The sequence below is a fragment of the Eurosta solidaginis genome, chromosome 4 (assembly GCF_040869045.1).
Source record: "Eurosta solidaginis isolate ZX-2024a chromosome 4, ASM4086904v1, whole genome shotgun sequence".
Classification (NCBI taxonomy): Eukaryota; Metazoa; Arthropoda; class Insecta; order Diptera; family Tephritidae; genus Eurosta; species Eurosta solidaginis.
The window spans coordinates 147,703,431-147,722,455 of NC_090322.1; the positions used below are offsets into that span (position 1 = coordinate 147,703,431).

The following is a 19,025-nucleotide window of genomic DNA, read 5'->3' on the forward strand; positions in this document are numbered from 1 at the left end:
TTTCTCGGGTATGACAAAGGTGGAAAGAGACAGGTTGAAGACCTGCGCTAAATATTTGAAACCCTCTTTCCCTAGGCTTTTAAGCATCGGCATGGCTATGCCGTCTGGGCCCACTGCTTTGGATGGTTTAGCGCGACCAATGGCGTCCTCAACCTCTTTAGCGGTGATGGTGATTGGTGACGCGCTGAATTTGTGTTTATGTGCGTGTCTGTTGGCCCTCCGTCTAACTTTGTCGACCGTAGAATGCATTATATATTGTCGGCAGAAAGCGCTCGCGCATTTTTTCGCATCCGACAGCACTTTGTCGCCAAAGGCGATGGAAACTTTGTCTTTGTGCTTAGTCGGATTCGATAGGGACTTTACGGTGGACCAAAGTTTACCCACACCGGTAGAGAGGTTACAACCTCTTAGGTGCTCCTCCCATTTCGCCCGCTTGTGTTCATCCACAAGCAATCTGATGCGTTGGTTTATATCCCTTATTTGGGGGTCGCCTGGATCAAGCTGCCTTATAAGGTCACGTTCTCTCGCTAAGTTTGCGGCCTCCGCCGGGAAGTGGGGCCGGATTTCGGGAATTCTCCCGGCGGGAATGAAACGTGCCGAGGCGGATTCAATGACCTTGCGAAAGGCACGCTCCCCTTGGCGGGCATCAGTCGGGATAGGGAGGGCAGCAAAGAGGTTGTCTGTAAAGGATTTATATTCTCCCCACTTTCCTTTTTTAAAGTTTATGAAAGTGCGTTTTTCGGTGACGATGAAGTCGGCGGTACGCTCGAGCGAAACAAGTATAGGCAGGTGGTCGGATGCCAATGATACCATCGGCTGCCAGTTGACGCAGTTTACGAGTTCTGCGCTCACGATTGAGATATCTGGCGAACTGTGACAGCTTCCTACCATACGTGTGGGGGCGTCTCCGTTTATTGTGCAGAACGTCGTTTCTTCTATTTGATCCGCCAACATCTCGCCCCTACTGTCCGCCCGCAAATTTGAATGCCATAGATCATGATGGGCATTGAAGTCGCCTAAAATAATGCGATTGTTTCCAGTGAGTAAGGCTCTAATATTAGGGTGGTATCCACCGGGGCAACAGGTGGCAGGGGGGATGTAGATGTTGATGATTTCTAGGTTTGCATCGCCTGACCGGACAGATAGGCCTTGACGTTCTAAGACGTTGTCCCTGCGGTCGATGCCAGGATCAAATATGTGATATTGCACAGAGTGGTGTATTATAAACGCGAGGCCGCCTCCATTTCCGCTCTCGCGATCTTTTCTGTGGACATTATACCCAGAGCAGGACTGCAATGCAGATCGTGCTGTGAGTTTAGTCTCTTGAATCGCAGCAATGCGGATGTTGTGCCGCTTCATGAAATTGACTATCTCCGTAATCTTCCCAGTTAGTCCATTACAGTTTAACTGCAGAATTCTGAAGTGCATGAGGGGAGACGTCGCCACTCTGGGGGTAAGTGACGGGTGACTACGCCTGGGTTCAGGAAGGCCAGGACGCAATTGCTGTTGTGGCCCTGGGACTGGGCGTCCTTGGGCAAGCATTGGGGTACCCGGATGATTTGGGTTTGCGACCTGGCAACATGGCGCGATGAAACCCGCCGAGGGGTTGCCGTCGCGGAGACCAGAACATCTAGGAAAGTGGCACCACCCGAGGCAGGAGCTGCATTGGGCGGATGTCGCAAACATATATATTCTGTGCTGGCAAACGGTGCAAACGGAGGTAGGGACTAAGAGTCTGTTTCCCTGACCTACACGATTGCTGCCGGAAAAGAGGGGGGGAGAAGACGGGGGCAGGGGCTGTTGCTCAGCATTGCTTCCGACTCTACTACGAAGATTGTAGTTATGAGTGGTAGCAGCTGTTTGAGTTGTTGGCGCCGTAAGGCGCGAGCAGCAGCGGGTACTTGTTGTGGCTTGCTGAGCAGCGGGGCTGCTGGAAGGTAATGGGGGGGCGCTTAGACGTAGACTACGGGACGCCCTTGGGCGTGAACAGCAAGGAGCCACAAAAGATTTATAAAAGTTACGTGGACGTCGGGTTTTGGGATCAAGCCCAGAACAACCTGTCCGATGCAACCATCCCTTACACGAGACACACTGAACAGAGTATGACCGTCCTAAAAAGATTCTTTTCCGGCAGATGCAGCAAAACCATTTCTCAGGACCGAGGTCAGGAGACGGACCCGGATTGGATTCGATACCTTCCCGGAGCAAGAGAATATGGAGCAGTCCTGCTGCAAGGAGCTGCTGGGAGGATGACAATTTGTGGGAGGGACGAAACAAATTAAATGGGGTTACACTGAAATGACAGTCCTTGGTCGGGAAAAATCCCGAGTCGCTCCGGTACATAGAACCGACTGCCTTGGGAAGCGTCACTGCTGCGGTCTTCTCAAACTGTAGCTTGAAGACCTGGAAAGGAACAGAACCGTCAAATGATGGTGTTTTTACCTTTGGATTGCTTGCTGAAACAGCTGGGCGGTTTAGTTGTAACTGCTCCATACGGCCCTTTAACGCTTCTATTTCGGCATCAATTTTGTCCTCGAGTTGTAAAATTTTTGCATCCTGCTCTTCCAGTTTCACAAAGAGCTGCGATGATACCTGTTCGGGATCCAAGGGGTTGTGTAGCGCAATATATAGCTTCTCCAACCCAATTGTCAACCTCACCTATCCGTGGCGAATCCTGTTTCATTAACAGCCGAGGTTCCTCATGGGACTAGGGGGTGGGGAGGGCGGGATGTCCTAGAAGGTTTAATGTGGTCATATAAATCGCTCCAAAGATGGTCGGGCTACTACATTAATGGTGCTTTGTTACCGGAACGTACCGGATATATATCCGGCAAAGGACCATCAACATCGATCACTCCCCAAAGCCTTCGTGGAGTGTCTTTATCGTTAATACAACAACAACATGTGGTTGCTTCCATCCGCAACAGTTTAGTTTAAACAAAAGCTGTATGTAGCAGCATAACTAGACGGATAGTTAGTCGCGCCATTTAGCCGAAACACGCAGCTTAACGAAGTTTGACACCAAGCTCTCCTCGATTAATAGAATACATACTTAATTTTCCAAGGCCATTCACAAGAAATCTATTATACGATTTATAAGTATAGATTATGCAACGAAATTTTTAGCTTCCAGAACGCAATCTTCAACCTCACGCACGATGAACTTGTTGGAAACGTGGCAGCCTTAAGTTATTAACGAAAGGATAAAAGGGGTGATCTGGTGGGTTCGATATGGTCGTATCTAATAGTTCCCAACATGATCGGGGTAGTACAGGACAAGCTTGTGGTCAAATTTAAACCATAGAAAACCAGGCTTAAAAGTTTAATGTATATTGGAACGATTTGGTAATAGTCTAGTTGAGGGGTCGACTGCTAATACGCTACCAAAAATACCGAGGGGTGTCAATCGATGCGTCTTACCATCAGTATTAATAATCCGAAGGCGGAAAAAAAAATTGTAACTCGAATATCTTTTGAACTAGTTGAAATGTTTACTTTCCAGCTTCGGATTATTAAAACTGATGTCAAGACGCGTCGTTAGCGTATTAGCAGTCGACCCCTCAACTAGACTTTTACCCCAAACAATTTGCAGTTAGATGCCCATCTATTGTATATGAATAACAAATTTATTTACGCTCGTAAACAAATACATAAATTTAATAGTATTTCTCGATTTCCAGCTTCATTCTGTTGTGGAGTCATCCCAAATACGGCGTTGTCACGGGAACGTTTGCACGACCACTTCGCTGAATAGGAACCCGTTTACATCCTAACAATTTAAAGGTACAAACGTAAATAGTTCACTTACTAATATTTCGCAGTTTCTATATTTTTTTTACAATTATTTGTCGTAATTACAAATCGAACAAACACAACAAAATTTTGCAACACATATTTCGGAATCATAGTGTACCTATAACAAGTGTGTTCACTAAGCGATAAACGTCCATAGTGTACCTATACCAAGTGTGTTCACTAAGCGATAAACGTCAAAACTACAAACAACCTCGCTCACCTGATGGAAATCTCAGGTCTAGAGTCGCATTTTTAGTCTCAACGACAACATTTTTGACTACCAATCGTATGGACTTTTTCAATTTTTCAATCATTCGGAGCATTCGGTAATGGTATCCATTTTGAATTCGCTGTCATTCCGAATCCAGCGAGTGCCTGTCAGAATGCTTGACAGATAAGTCAACACACTTGTACTTGTACACTATGTTCGGAATCTTCTTCTTATTTTATTGCCCTGATTACTTTGAAGACGCCGACTACAGAACAAACCCGCTTTCAACGAAAGCTTGACGGCACATGCAGTCAAGCATTAACTACTTGATTACATTGAACGCGGTAGCCATAAATATAACGGGGACATTAGCCGTGTTTTTGTTTACATGTAAATGTCTATACCATTGTGAATGATGACTAAGTGTGATATCTTATCCAGTGTTGCCAGGTGATGAAAAAACAAGAAGCTAGATTGGCAAAAAAAAAAGTTAGAAAAAGCTAAATTTAGAAAAAAAAAGAAGCTAAAAAACGGCCAGAAATTTTTTTGATTAATTCATTAAATTTTTTTTTATATTTTAGTTTACACATTTGTAAATAAAAACTTATAAACATAACTTAAACATAACTTCTTGTTTCAAAACATATCAGGCACATTTTCCTTGACTAGCACATGGAATTACTTTAAATGATTGCATATGTGTATATTAGGCCGGGCCGATTTGTGGGGAGGCAAAAAAATCGCCCATTGCTATGTGAAAATCATGTAGGGATCGAAATAAGAAACTTTGCCGAAGGAACCATACCTCTAAAACGAATTCTGATGCCCCCCCCCCCCTTTGGGTCGTAGGGGCAAATTTTGAAAAATCCCACTTTGAAATACCTATGTTTTTTCTTTTTGGAGTTTATTTTTCTCTTTAGAAATTTATTTAGTCAGAACATATGTAAATGAAAAAATGAATTTAACTTATTAATAGAAAAGAAATTAAAAAAAATTGTTAGAAATTAGCGTTTTTACAACCCCCTTTTAAAACCAAGGCATCACTGTGATGCATTTGCATGTCGTAAACATAGTTGTGTGGGTTTTTTATTCAACCGTTTTAAAAAATGAAGGTATCACTGTGATACAATTGCAGATCGTAAAATTGGTTGTGTTGTTTTTTTAAGCCACCACAAGATACAGCAGGTAGAATTGAAATTGCCCCTACCCCAAAAGTTCGATCCAAAGGGGGGACATCAGAATTCGTTTTGGAGGTATGGTTCCTTCGGCAAAGTTTCTTATTTCGATCCCTAGAATACGATTTTCACAGAGCACTGAGCGATTTTTAAATCGACCCGCCCTAGTGTATATACATAAAAAAATATTACAACCTAATAATTTATATAAAATATTCCCCGTCTGAAGAATCAGAAGAGCTTAAGTCTGCGTATAAAGTTTGGCTATTTACCATATGAGATCATCGGTAATTTCAAAATCCTTACAACATTTAGATAAGCGTTTTAACGAGCATCTAATATTAAGCAGCGCATTAAGCATTTTAATTTTTTAGTTTGTTCCTTAATTTATTTTTCAGAATTTTCATGCCACTAAAAATTCTTTCAACCTCCGCGTTACTGAGTGGTAATACTAAAAAACTTAATATGATTTCGACAAGTTCTAAAAAAGGAGGTTCGTTTAATGCATTTTTATGTTCTCGGACTTCCGACCAAAATTCCATGGTGGAGTGTACATTTTTCCATTGTATTGTTATAAGTTTTCGGCACTGCAGCTCTATTAATGCTATTTGACTTGAAGAATAACTATACTTCTCTTTTTCAAAGAAGTAAATACATCTGGCTTTGAAACTTTCAACGAATTTTCAGCAGAAAAAGAATTTATCTTTTGTAGAGAACTCATATTATTAGGTATTAGGTGTTCACAGGAACTATTGAAATTATTTTATTTTAGAAATTATTAAAAATACATTCGGATTAAAAAAGGCTAGAAAAAAGTCACGAAGCTAAACCCAAAATTTCGAGGCTAAAGGCAAAAAAAAAGGCTAAATCTAGCTAAATCAGCTAACCTGGCAACACTGATCTTATCTGTCAACTGCTTGACAGGATGTTCAATATGGCTACTTTTTAGCATTTTGACAGGGTGTTCAATATGGTGGCGCCTATCTTCAGCGGGTGATAGCGATAGTCAATTATAAATCAGGTGATCCAATCACTTGAATTTTGACGTCTATGCAGAAGATATCACACTTAGTTATCATTCACAATGGTCTATACGCTTAAACTTTATATGGACTGCTAAGTGTCAAACTTTAAATACACCTCTGAAATTGGTGCATAAAATGTGTACTACTAAATTTCAATACGCATTAAACTCAGATGTAATAGAAATATGAGTTTTTGCTTTACCCTCTACTCTAATTCTATGTATTCTATGTGGCGCCTAATCATAGTCAAAATAAAATAGATTTTAAATTTAGTTGCAGCTTTTTGACATAATTTTCTGTGAGCTATCTGTCAAAAAAGCTGAAACTAAATTTAAAACCTATTTTATTTTGGCTATGATTATGCGCCTGTGTGTCCACAATACATCGCAACTGATTTAGCTATATGTTATACCCTATGGCCATCAGAGGGTTGTGTCTCCGCTTTTCGGTACACCCTGTGGTTGTAGCTAGTTATTTAACCACTGCCGTTAGATGGGTCTCCTAAGCATTATCTAAGCGAGGATAGGCGTTTTTTTCACGCGCAAACGTAAACGTATACGCGTGTGAAAAAAAACACGGTAATTATTGATAAACTTAATTGTCGATCAGCTGTATTATTTCCCAAAAAAAATTTTTGATTGTTATACAAATTAAAAAATGGCAAGATTAAGTGAAAAATCAAAACTAAAATGTTTTTAAATTACTTTTTTTTTGGTTTTAAATTTGTATGGCCGAGCAATCCACTCATATGGCTATGGTAGTCAAAACAGTATGAGTTGCCAGATGTTAGAATATAATTTTTGTCTCTTTCAGTTTAAGTCAAATGATGCATGTGTGTGTATCCTTGATTTAAAACTTTGTTGGTGTTTGTCCGATGTTAATTTATTGTTGTAATGAAGAAAATTTTCATCATATTAGATTTTATATAAATTTTTTTTATTATATTCCTTTTCCAATCATGTAATTATGTAAATATATTGTTGAGTGAATATGTATGGCCGAGCAGTTCACCCATATGGCCAAGGTAATCAAAAACAGTATGAGTTGCCAAAAATTTGTTGGTGTTTGTCCAATGTAAATTTATTGTTGTAATGAAGAATTTTCATTATACATATTCGATTTTTTACAAAAAAAAATTTTTTTTCCATCCACATAGTGCCATGTGGTTACTTGTTTTCTTTATGTAGATTATTAATTTGTGTAATTGTAAAGTTGTAATTCCAATTGTAGAAATTTGTTTATGACGTTTTTATAGCAGAGATAAAATTATATATATGGGGTATTCCATCCCATTTCGACCAATTTTGAACCCGACCCCTTTAGAATTGGCTGAAAGTTTTTCTTCTTTTTCTAACTTACGAAAGACGTTTTTCAGAAATTTTTCAAATTTTTTCATCCAACTCAAAAAAAGTTATGAATTTTTAAAAAAAACACCGTTTTTGTTTTCAAAATGTTATATCTTTTTCAAAAATTGGCCGTTTGGGATCTTTTTTTTTTTAATTTGTTTTTAAATGTACTTTTCGGGAAAAAATCAAAACAATTTTTAAAGTTTTTTTTTTTTTTTTGTAATTTTTCAGTTCTTCGAAATTTTTCGAATTTCGTCCTTTTTTTTCTCATAAAAAACTTCAATCAATTCTGCAATCATCCCCACTAATCCCGTAGTGGGCCGAGAATTTTTTTTTTATTTAATTGAAGAAAAAACTTTAAAATTTTTTTTGTATTTTTTCCGAAAAGTACATTTAAAAACATAAAACGAATAAACCAAACCTATTGTGTACCCACATGCATTACAATAAGATATAAGAATAAAATGTTTTAACAGAAAATTTCACCAAATATGCGTACAAAATTCAATTCAATTTACAGAACAATAGACTAAATTATCAACAAAGAAAACAGAAAAAATAACGCAACATTCATTCGATATCGGGCGTTACAAAATACGCCGGGTATAGCTAGTTTTAATAGTTTTCGGATATCAAAATTTATAAAATATCGTTGAAACTATGACTTAAGTCCCTGCATGGAGCAGATAGACCTACCGCTGCCAACAAAATTACACCGTAGCTATTATTGGCTTTAATGGGGGCTTTTCACCATGCCTCTGACCTGCGGATCCCTTTGTATGGCTGGTTGACCTGTTCAAACAAATTTTGCTGCATAGAATCAGTGTTGGGCAACAAAAACTCCCAATAAGCACAAAATAAAATGTTTATTCGGAGACATAGATCAAAATGAAACAAACTCACGCCGAATTCGCTTTGAAACGACCAAAGTTTTCATATGAGTCAGCTTTATTGAGTGTGGTAGTACCGTGTAGTGATATGCCGAGTCAAGCTTATTTTACTTGCTAATTTCTAACACGCTTCACATGCGATTGAGTTTACAAAATCATGGCCCCAAACGTTTGTCAGATATTTGGATGTTTTATAATAAACTTGAAAATAAGAAAGTGAAATGCAAGGCATGTAAACTTTTGTAGATTTTGGAAATAGAACAAATTTGTTGAACAATTTTAGAAAAACTTAAATTTTTGGTTGAACTCAAGGCCGGGTTTTCTTAAATAAAACACTTGGATGTGTGTTTTATTTTATTTTTATTTTTCAATATTTCGACTTCAGTCTGAAGATATCCTCAGGATTCTTAAGCTACGCTTTGAAGACTCCATTGAAATATGCGTCATTAGAAATATGCGTCAATTTTTAAAAAATATCATACAATTTTTATTAGAGCAGTGACACGACGACGACATCAAAACTTTGCTGAACCCTGCCACTTAGTAATTTAAAATCAACATTGTTATTTTCTATTGTTTATACATTTTATTTTTCATTTTGTACTTTAACTTGAAATTAGGTTATAACTTATTAACTATTTTCACCCCAAACTTTACAGAATGCCTTACTTTTCGTTGGCGGCCACCGTGGTGTGATGATAGCGTGCTCCGCCTATCACACCGTATGCCCTGGGTTCAACTCCCGGGCAAAGCAACATCAAAATTTTAGAAATAAGGTTTTTCAATTAGAAGAAAATTTTTCTAAGCGGGGTCGCCCCTCGGCAGTGTTTGGCAAGCGCTCCGGGTGTATTTCTGCCATGAAAAGCTCTCAGTGAAAACTCATCTGCCTTGCAGATGCCGCTCGGATTCGGCATAAAACATGTAGGTCCCGTCCGGCCAATTTGTAGGGAAAATCAAGAGGAGCACGACGCAAATTGGAAGAGAAGCTCGGCCTTAGATCTCTTCGTAGGTTATCGCGCCTTACATTTATTTTTATTTTATTTAATTACTTTTCTTAAAATTTCAATGTATTAATTTAAGGGTCAATTTAGTATATGTAAACATGTAAAAAATATTTTGATTTGAAAGAAAATCTAATCTAACCTAATCTAATCTATTTATGCATCCCAGCAACTTCCGTTCCGTCCGAACGAATTTTTTCGACATCGGGGTTGTTATGCAACAACCGCAGAAATAGATCAGAATCGAAAAATGTGGACCAAATATTATTTTTGAATAATTATCGTAAAAAAAATAAGTGAACAAAAAACCTAATATAATTTGTTTATATTATAAAGTTATCAAACCAAGTATGTATATACTTTGGTTTGTATTTATCTATATATTAATACGCTAACAAAATTTCCATACAATCAATTGACAGGCTGTTTCGCATACTTAGCATACGTAAAATCATATAAAAGTTATTTGAATCGATTCGTATTGATCAGCCGCAGTGCATAGGCCTATTTTTGATAACAAATATTACTCCATTTGTTTATAATTAATAGAAAAAGTTTTTTGTAAATTCGAACAATTCATACACATATCGTAATTCATTATCGTTCACAAGCGCGCCATCTTTGGGAACAATTATCTAAGTTTTCTTATGCGAATTTCAAAGACCTAAACCTTTATGCACAAGCGCGCCGTCTTTGGGAACAATTATCTAAGTGTTTAATGTGAATTTCAAATTTTATGTATCCCCGCTAAATTCGAAGGCACAAATATTTCACCTGCATCCCACTCAGCATTTAGGTGATTAAGTTTTGAATTTCCCTACATATCAATACAAATTGATTACTCTTTCTGACTAAATAATGAGTTTTCATACAATTGAACAAAGGAAATAATCAAATATGAATACTTTTGATGATCAAAAACTCAATATAGCTTTTCAATCAAATTTTGGAATCATATTTGAATCAAACGTATTTACTTTAGGTGATCAAAATTTTTTAATAATTTTTCATTCAGCTTTCTGAATCTTTTCTGACTATCTTGTTTGACTGAATAATGAATTTTATACTTGTTAAAATTTTACTTTTCATTGAAGATCTTATTTTTTTCACATACTCACATTTTTTCAATCATGAAGTTCAGAAAAAATATATTAAAACTTTATTCTTCAAGACAAGAAATAATGTAAATACTGCTCCTAAAAAAAGATGTCCCCAACAATTTCTCCACCTTCGGCTTCCCAGAAAATACAAATTAGACAATACAAAGGTTGTGAACCCCAGGTAAGTGAAACTCTCTTCACATATGTATGTACCTGGATATGGCTTCAACATCCCGTACCATATCGTATTTCAAGATGTTGACGATCATAGTTTAAGCTGGATGTTGTAGTCGAGGTGTATATCGGTCAAGTTTGTTTACGAGTGACCTGTGGTTCAAATAGCTCACTACCGCATTCTTTCTTCCCCTGATGAAATAAGATTATTATGTAGTATCTCATTTTGAATGAGATATGAAGAATAAATGCATCGTAATCGCATTCAAAAATGATTCAAAAATCTCAACATAAACGATTGAAATATGTTCACGAATATGATTAGAAAATGACTGTGAAAATCATTCAAATATTACTCTAAAACAATTAAAGCTCAATTTTACAATGATATCAAATATGAACAAAAAGCGTTTCGAAATATGAATCTTAAATGATTATTCAAGAATAATCACATTTATGGTACATTTTTCTCCCGACGATACGTTAATTTTCGAACAGAAAATGCTTTTAAATTTGAACGTTTTTAATCGTTTTGGGGTATGATATTTGAGTATTTTTTGATCAAAATTTTCAAAAAATGCTGGCTGGGATACAAATATGGTTTCCCATTGTTGCCGCTTACCTATAATAGCCTCTACCAATATCCTAAAAAATTGTTCCAAGATAATTTATAGCGTACCAAAAATCTTAAAAAGAATTAATTTTTGACCGGCCCATTTTTTTGTGGCAAATTTTACCTACACGTAAATACATAAGTCTTTATTTAACAGATTCTTTGTTTTTTATTTTAGTTGTTTTCAAAAAAACATGAAATCACAAATAATGAGTTAAGTTTTGTTGAAACTAACTAATTTATTTATAACAATTAAAGGCAAATTTGCTTGAAAATGTTGTTGCATTTTTGATTAAGTACGTCTTATACTGAACAAAAAAGAAAAAGTTACAAAAATATAACATTACATTTTTTATATTGCCTTTTATGCTAATTACGAAACAAAAAAACGTCCCAAAAACTTGTTTGATTTTAGGTCAGAGCGACAACCGGCATCATAGCGGCCGTCTTGCATAGGCAGTATATTACCCACTATCTATATATTAGCCGTGTTTTTTAACACGCGCGTATACGTTTCGTTTGCGCGTGTTAAAAAACGCCTATCTTCGCTTAGATAATGCTTAGAAGACCCATCTAGCGGCTGTGGTTAAACAACTAGCTACAGCAACAGGGTGTACCGAAAAGCGGAGACGCAACGCTCTGATGGCCATAGGGTATAACATATAGCTGAATCAGTTGCGATGAATTGTGGACACACATAGAATACATAGAATTAGTGTAGAGGGTGAAACAAAGACACATATTTCAGTTACATCTGAGTATAATGCGTATTTAAATTTAGTAGGACAAAATTTATGCGCAGCAATTTCAGAGGTGTATTTATAGTTTGTCGACTAGCAGTCAATATAAAGTTTAAGCGTAAACGGATATAAGCGTGTTAAAAAACACGGCTATTAATACGCTAACAAAATTTCCATACAATCAATTGACAGGCTGTTTCGCATACTTAGCATACGTAAAATCATATAAAAGTTATTTGAATCGATTCGTATTGATCAGCCGCAGTGCATAGGCCTATTTTTGTTAACAAATATTACTCATTTGTTTATAATTAATAGAAAAATTTTTTTGTAAATTCGAACAATTCATACAAATATCGTAATTCATTATCGTGCACAAGCGCGCCATCTTTGGGAACAATTATCTAAGTTTTCTAATGCGAATTTCAAAGACCTAAACGTTTATGCACAAGCGCGCCGTCTTTGGGAACAATTATCTAATTGTTTAATGTGAATTTCAAATTTTATGTATCCCCGCTAAATTCGAAGGCACAAATGTTTCACCTACATACAAATATGGTTTCCCATTGTTGCCACTTACCTATAAAAGCCTCTACCAAAATCCTAAAAAATTTTTCCAAAATAATTTATAGCGTACCAAAAATCTTAAATAGAATTAATTTTTGACCGGCCCATTTTTTGTGGCAAATTTTCCCTACACGTAAATACATAAGTCTTTATTTAACAGATTCTTTGTTTTTTATTTTAGTTGTTTTCAAAAAAACATGAAATCACAAATAATGAGTTAAGTTTTGTTGAAACTAACTAATTTATTTATAACAATTAATGGCAAATTTGCTCGAAAATGTTGTTGCATTTGCAGATTTAATCCTCATTTTAGATAAAGTACGTCTTATACTGAACAAAAAAGAAAAAGTTACAAAAATATAACATTACATTTTTTATATTGCCGTTTATGCTAATTACGAAACAAAAAAACGTCCCAACAACTTTTTTTGATTTTATGTCAGAGCGGCAACCGGTATCATAGCGGCCGTCTTGCATAGGCAGTATATTACCCACTATATTTATTATTAGGCTAACTTTGTTGGATTATATATCCATTAGTCGGATGCTTAGATCCCAAAACCCTAATTGGTTTATGTCGCTTAAAGTTATGAAATCAATTTTATTTTAGTAAATATGATTGCGTGAATAATTTCAATGTTTTTGTTTGTTTTTCCTTTCTTCCTAATTTATTCTGCTCTGTTATATCTTAGTATTATATTGTTCACAGACGATATTTTATGGTAGATATGGTCATATAAATTCATGAAATGGAGTGTTTACAAATTTAATACAAATTAATTACGTATAGAGATCTCAATGGGATCCCAACATTAAATATCCGAATATTAGAATCTTCATATTTCCACAATGATCACATTAAAACCCGGAAAAAAGTATAAGTGCACTTATTGCGTTTTTATATGGAACTGTTTGTTCACTTCACTTAATTTTTCGCAATTTAAGTACTTTATTTTTTTTCTTTAATTAAACATTTTTTAGTAAACTCTGCCTTCTTTCTCATTACATAATTTTTTTATATTTTTATTTTATTTTTTATGAAGGTATCCTCTAGTTTACTCGAAATTTTTGTTTTGTGTCACACTTACATATTAGATATGTATTTATACAAACTTAAACGGGTGGCGTGAAATAGGCTAAATTCCTTTAGCAAATTTCTTAATTTTTAACTAAAAGTTCGTGTTTTTTGAATTATGACAATATTGACGTAAATGGGCGATATGTGTATATGGGTGATATAGGCCTACTGGGGAACCGAGCTCCCAAAACTAACTTCGGTAGCGCGCCAACGGGGACCTTCCGGGTGGTGTGAAAAAACCTATTTTTTAAATCAATTTCAAGTAATTTCACCATAATTCTATGTCAATTTCATATGATTTTACATAATTTTTATATTTTTGTTTAAGGAGCTCCATACCAAAACGTTATAATTACATGTGAAAAGTTTTTGTAGAAAATTTAAGAAAATACAATCAAAAAGTACAAAGTCTTAGATCAAATTCAAAATTTTAAAGTAAAAGTTAAGTAAGTTAGACCAGTTTGCTGTATTGATGCATAGACTGAGTTGAAAAAAATACACGTTGGTCGGATTTCGACCACAGGCGATACTAGTTTAAATAAATACCTTAAGAGTTAAAGATGAATTGTGAACTTCATGTAGACCTCATGGAATATTTTTGATTTTATTTTCTAAGTAGTTTTCGATTGTACTTTTAAACTTCGGATTTTTTTTTATACTTGATAACTACAGTTTTTATATTTTTTTGTCAAAATAATAAGCTCTAGTCATACTATGGTCTGGTTGGTTATTTTTTATAATAAAAGTTAATGAAAAGCTGTAATTTATTAATTCATTATAAAAAATTATTCATTGTAAGTACATACCTATATATATGTATCTAAGAATTCGATTTCCGGGTAAGATTTGTCATTTCGGTTGAATTCGAGTTTATAAGGTATTCGATTACCGGACTCGAGTACCTGACTCAATTCTTTTTTAATGAGTATTGAAGTACTCGAGTACCAAAAATTGTCAACTCGGCACATCACTAGGACCGTGCTTGAAGCATTGAAGCGCGTCGGATTGCACGAAAGAAAACCAGGGTTGCTCGATTGCTCGAGGACAAAAATTCTCCATGCAACACTGGAATTACGAATAAATTAATAAAATAGAAATGAAAAATTTAGAAGGCAAAATTCGTCAGCTGGTGGCGTATAGAATTGGTTAAATGTAAAGGTGAAATGTTATTAAGTTGAATAATTTGAAGAAATTATTATATGGCAAACATAAAAAATATACTGAAAGTTTTTCTAAAGGATATTCGTGCACCTGGACAGTATAATAACGAACTGTATTAGAAGTGCGTAAAAAGACAAAGAAATTTGACGAGAAATTCTATCAATAGATGTAAATTTGGTTCAATTCCCATAGTAAATCATTTGCTAGCTCCTACTGAGGCATTTAACATTGTATTGGTGCAGTAAAATCGTTATTATCAGCTATTAAACAAAAGCGAAATCACAGTAAGTACCTACATAACAGAAAAATCCCTTCTTTCGCATTATGTAGGTATCTGATAGTTGAACAATGTACATTAATGTGTACGTAAATATCTCGCAAATCTTGGCAAAAACAGGAAGAGTGCCAACAAACTTAACCCCTTATCGATTGCTTTGTAGCAATTTCTAGTTTTATGGATTATGCTTATTTGACGTGCTTTGCTAAATAATGCAAATTTCCTGCGCAAAAGACGAAATTTATTAAATTGCAGGTTCCAGTTTATACAGCATAAACAATGCTTCATGGCTCGATTTTGAGTTGACGCTCTCGCATGACATATGCCCAGCAGCCACCCTGCCACCTGAGCCATACTACGCATTATTTTTTGTAACGTAGTTTCAGCTGTTTAGTTTCCTCTTGAGATGGATATACATACATATGTATATATCTATATAGGCATACACTTGGCGGCATTTGACTGCCCCCACTTGAAGCCACACAAATCGATCAGTAACAAGCAAAGGTGTCGGGTGTAACCGATCGTTATATACTCAGCGTGAGCCTCAATTGTACATTGCATTTCGATAAATTACTTTTCTACATAACACGTGGCACCGGCCGTTTAAAACAAAAATGTCGCCATTTCCTCTTACAGTAAAACTTGATAAGTGAAATATCATTGATTCAAAACTATTTTAGATATATCTAAGTTGCCGTGGTCTTTAACCGATTCCGTCCATTTTTACTAGAAATATTTTCTGCTATAAGGAAAATATGTGTACACAATTTCATTACATGTTAATTTTTCCTCGAGTTATGGCTCCCGAAACACAAAATTGCTTAGTCATAAAAGGGGCGGTGCCACACCCATTTTCAAAAATGTTTGTGTTTTCCAATTTAATGTTATAATTCAAATTAAGAAGTAAAATTCTGTTGATACAAAGCTCTTTTTTGCTAAGATATAACTTAATAGTTTCGTCTACGACCCTTCTAAAACTCTTTTATATAAAAGTGGGCGTGGTCTTTAATCGATATCGTCAATTTTTTCTAGAAATATTTCCTGCTATAAGGAAAATATATGTATGTGTACCCAATTTTGTTACGATATGTAAATTTCTCTTTGAGTTATGGCTCCCGAACATAGAAAATTGCTTAGTCATAAAAGGGGCGGTGCCACGCCATTTTTTAAATTTGAAGTTTTTCATACTAATTGTTACAAATATGCTTGGGAAATGAATAAATTGATATAAAGCTCTTTTTTGCAAAGATATAGGTTATTTTATTCGTCCAAGACCCCTTTAAAAATCTTTTATATAAAAGTGGGCGTGGTCCTTAACCGACTTCGTCAATTTTTCTTCAAATCATTCCTTATAATAAAGGTAACCTCTCTACCGAATTTTGTTACGATATGTTTTGCGATTTTTGATTTATGATTAATAATATTTGTAAAATTGATTTTATCACAAGTGGGCGGTGTCCCATTTTAAAAAAATTTTTCAAATTGTTATCAAGAGTCTCAATATCAGTCCACACGTTAAATTTCAACATTCTAGGTGTATTATTTACTAAATACTCAGGTTTTTTGTGTTTTCAAAATGTTATATATATAAAAAGTGGGCGTGGTTATCATCCGATTTCGCTTATTTTCAATACCAATCTATTCTGGGTCCAGATAAGCTCGTGTACCAAATTTGGTGAAGATATCTCAATATTTACTTAAGTTCTCGTGTTAACAGACGGACGGACATGGCTCAATCACATTTTTTTTCGATACTGATGATTTTGATACATTGAAGTCTACATCTATCTCGATTCCTTTATACCTGTACAACCAACGGTTATCCAATCAAATTTAATATTACTCTGTGTGCAAAGCACGCTGAGTATAAAACGTAAAAATACACAATCATCAATTTTGACAACACCTGCTGATGTACCTACGAGCTATAAATACAAGACAAACGACAACAGATCAGAACGAAAAGCGACACTGATGATGGCACAACACCGAAACCGGTTTGTCTCGAAACCAAATTTGACAACGGATGACGGAAAATCGTTCCACCCTGTCGGAAAATCAACAAAACAATATAAGTCTGGTTTGTCTACGTAAAACTTATGAAATCTACACGAAAATTAAAACAAGACCGACGAGATTATTGGTAGATTGTCCCCAAAAAGGTTATAAAATAATCCCAAAGTAGTACCCAAATCATTGCGAAAATATTGTAGACACTCCGAAATAGATCCGATACCTTTCAGAGATACTTTACAATTGATCCGATTGTCCAAAATAGACCACAAAGCATCCCAAAACAGTCCCGAAATATTACATAAATAGAGTCGAATTAATACCTTAACTAATCCCGAAATGTATATGTATGAAAACTTTTGATGCGATTAAAGTGATAAATATTTCAATGAGTTTTCAGAAAATAGTACTAAATTTTTTGAACTCACAATTGATAAAATAGAAATAAATTTATCCAGTGAAAAAATATATATTGTTTTCATGAATGAGAAGTTTTTCTGAACATTTTCCACACTCTTTAGTCTGAGATAATAGAAAAATCTAAAAAAAATACCCTTTTAACCTAAAACGGAATTGAAAAATAGAAAATAATAAATATAAAATAATAAATTTTATTATAAGCTAAGTTATTTTGAGTTAATTATTTATAGTAAATTATTCGACCTTCACCTACTGTCACCTTAACTATTTGTGATTAAAAATTATTTTAAAATTTTTAGTTCGGTTAGCTATAAAAGGGTGGCTTTTTAGTTTTTTCTGACAATTATTTATTTTTAATTTTTTTTAATTCCTCCTCTGGTCTCAACTCATTAAAAATAAGGTTATGGCCTTTTCCCCAAATCAAACGGAAATTCGCTAAATGTACCCTTACCAAATTTTGATACGTCACAAAGTCAGTTGGCCTTATGGTCACATTAAATTGCCAATTGACCTTATGACCAATTCAAATGCCCATAAGCTAAATTGGCCTTATGTCCGTTGACTTTATGTCACCTCACCATCAAATTATTGCATTGGTCCTTGATACGTGTGCAAAGTTTCCATTGCCTTATAGCAATTTTCAAGTGGTCAGAAGGTCAATTGATCTAAACCATTAGACCTTAATGTCATTAGAAGTGCTCATGAGGACAACTGACCTTATGTCCGTTGAATTTAAGTCACCTCAGCATCAAATTTTTCTATTGTCATCGGTGCTTGATAAATGCGTAAAGTAAAAATTTACCTTATGGCCATTTTAAGTGGTCTTAAGTTGAATTGATCTTGTCTCCGTTGACCTTATTTCACCCAGCCAACAAATTATTACATTGTCAACGGTCTTTTGTTAGGTGTACAAATTTCGAATTAAATCTTCCTGGACAAGAACTCTTAGGTATGCCCCTGTCCACATGCAAGCTAATGCTAAAAGAGCACATCTACCGTCAAGCCGACGAAAGATAGCTACAAACACCGGGATGTCGAACATCGAAAGAAACCTGGCCTAAATGGGATCCTAAAAGGCCCCGTCACGTGTACAACCTAAGAAGGGATACAATTTCCACACTTGTGGGGGCACTAACGGGTCATTGCCTCATAGGTAGGCATGCAGAAAGGCTAGGATCACCTTATCGTCGTTGCTGTAGGAGTTGTAAAGAAGATGAGGAGGAGGAAACGGTGGTTCACCTCATTTGCAACTGCCCAGCGCTAAGCGGAGCACGGCAGCGCTTTCTGGGAGCTCCATTTCTTGATACTATGAGTCAGGTTGTGGAGCATTACGTCAAGGACCTGGTAGCTTTCATCAGGTCCTCAAAATGGTTCGAAGAGGAAAGGTAACGGTGTTTTTCGTGGTATCACAACGGGCCTAGTACTACTGGCCTAAG

The 19,025-nt window shown here is 35.6% G+C and overlaps 2 protein-coding genes across 6 annotated transcripts in view; one reads left to right on the forward strand and one right to left on the reverse strand.

The window, feature by feature from the left end:
- Window positions 1–3,906, reverse strand: part of LPCAT (lysophosphatidylcholine acyltransferase) — a 97,492-nt gene extending 93,586 nt beyond the window's left edge. For 3 of the 5 annotated variants that reach the window (XM_067783320.1, XM_067783317.1, XM_067783319.1), the window contains exon 1: window positions 3,809–3,906. The gene's annotated coding sequence lies outside the window, so the exon portion shown is untranslated. The remainder of the gene's footprint in view (window positions 1–3,808) is intronic. The other 2 variants (XM_067783318.1, XM_067783321.1) reach the window with 2 other exon arrangements.
- A 10,922-nt stretch (window positions 3,907–14,828) lies between these two features.
- The window catches only part of UbcE2H (ubiquitin conjugating enzyme E2H), a 42,715-nt gene continuing 38,518 nt past the window's right edge, over window positions 14,829–19,025 (forward strand). Inside the window, exon 1 of the mRNA XM_067783322.1 lies at window positions 14,829–15,160. The gene's annotated coding sequence lies outside the window, so the exon portion shown is untranslated. The remainder of the gene's footprint in view (window positions 15,161–19,025) is intronic.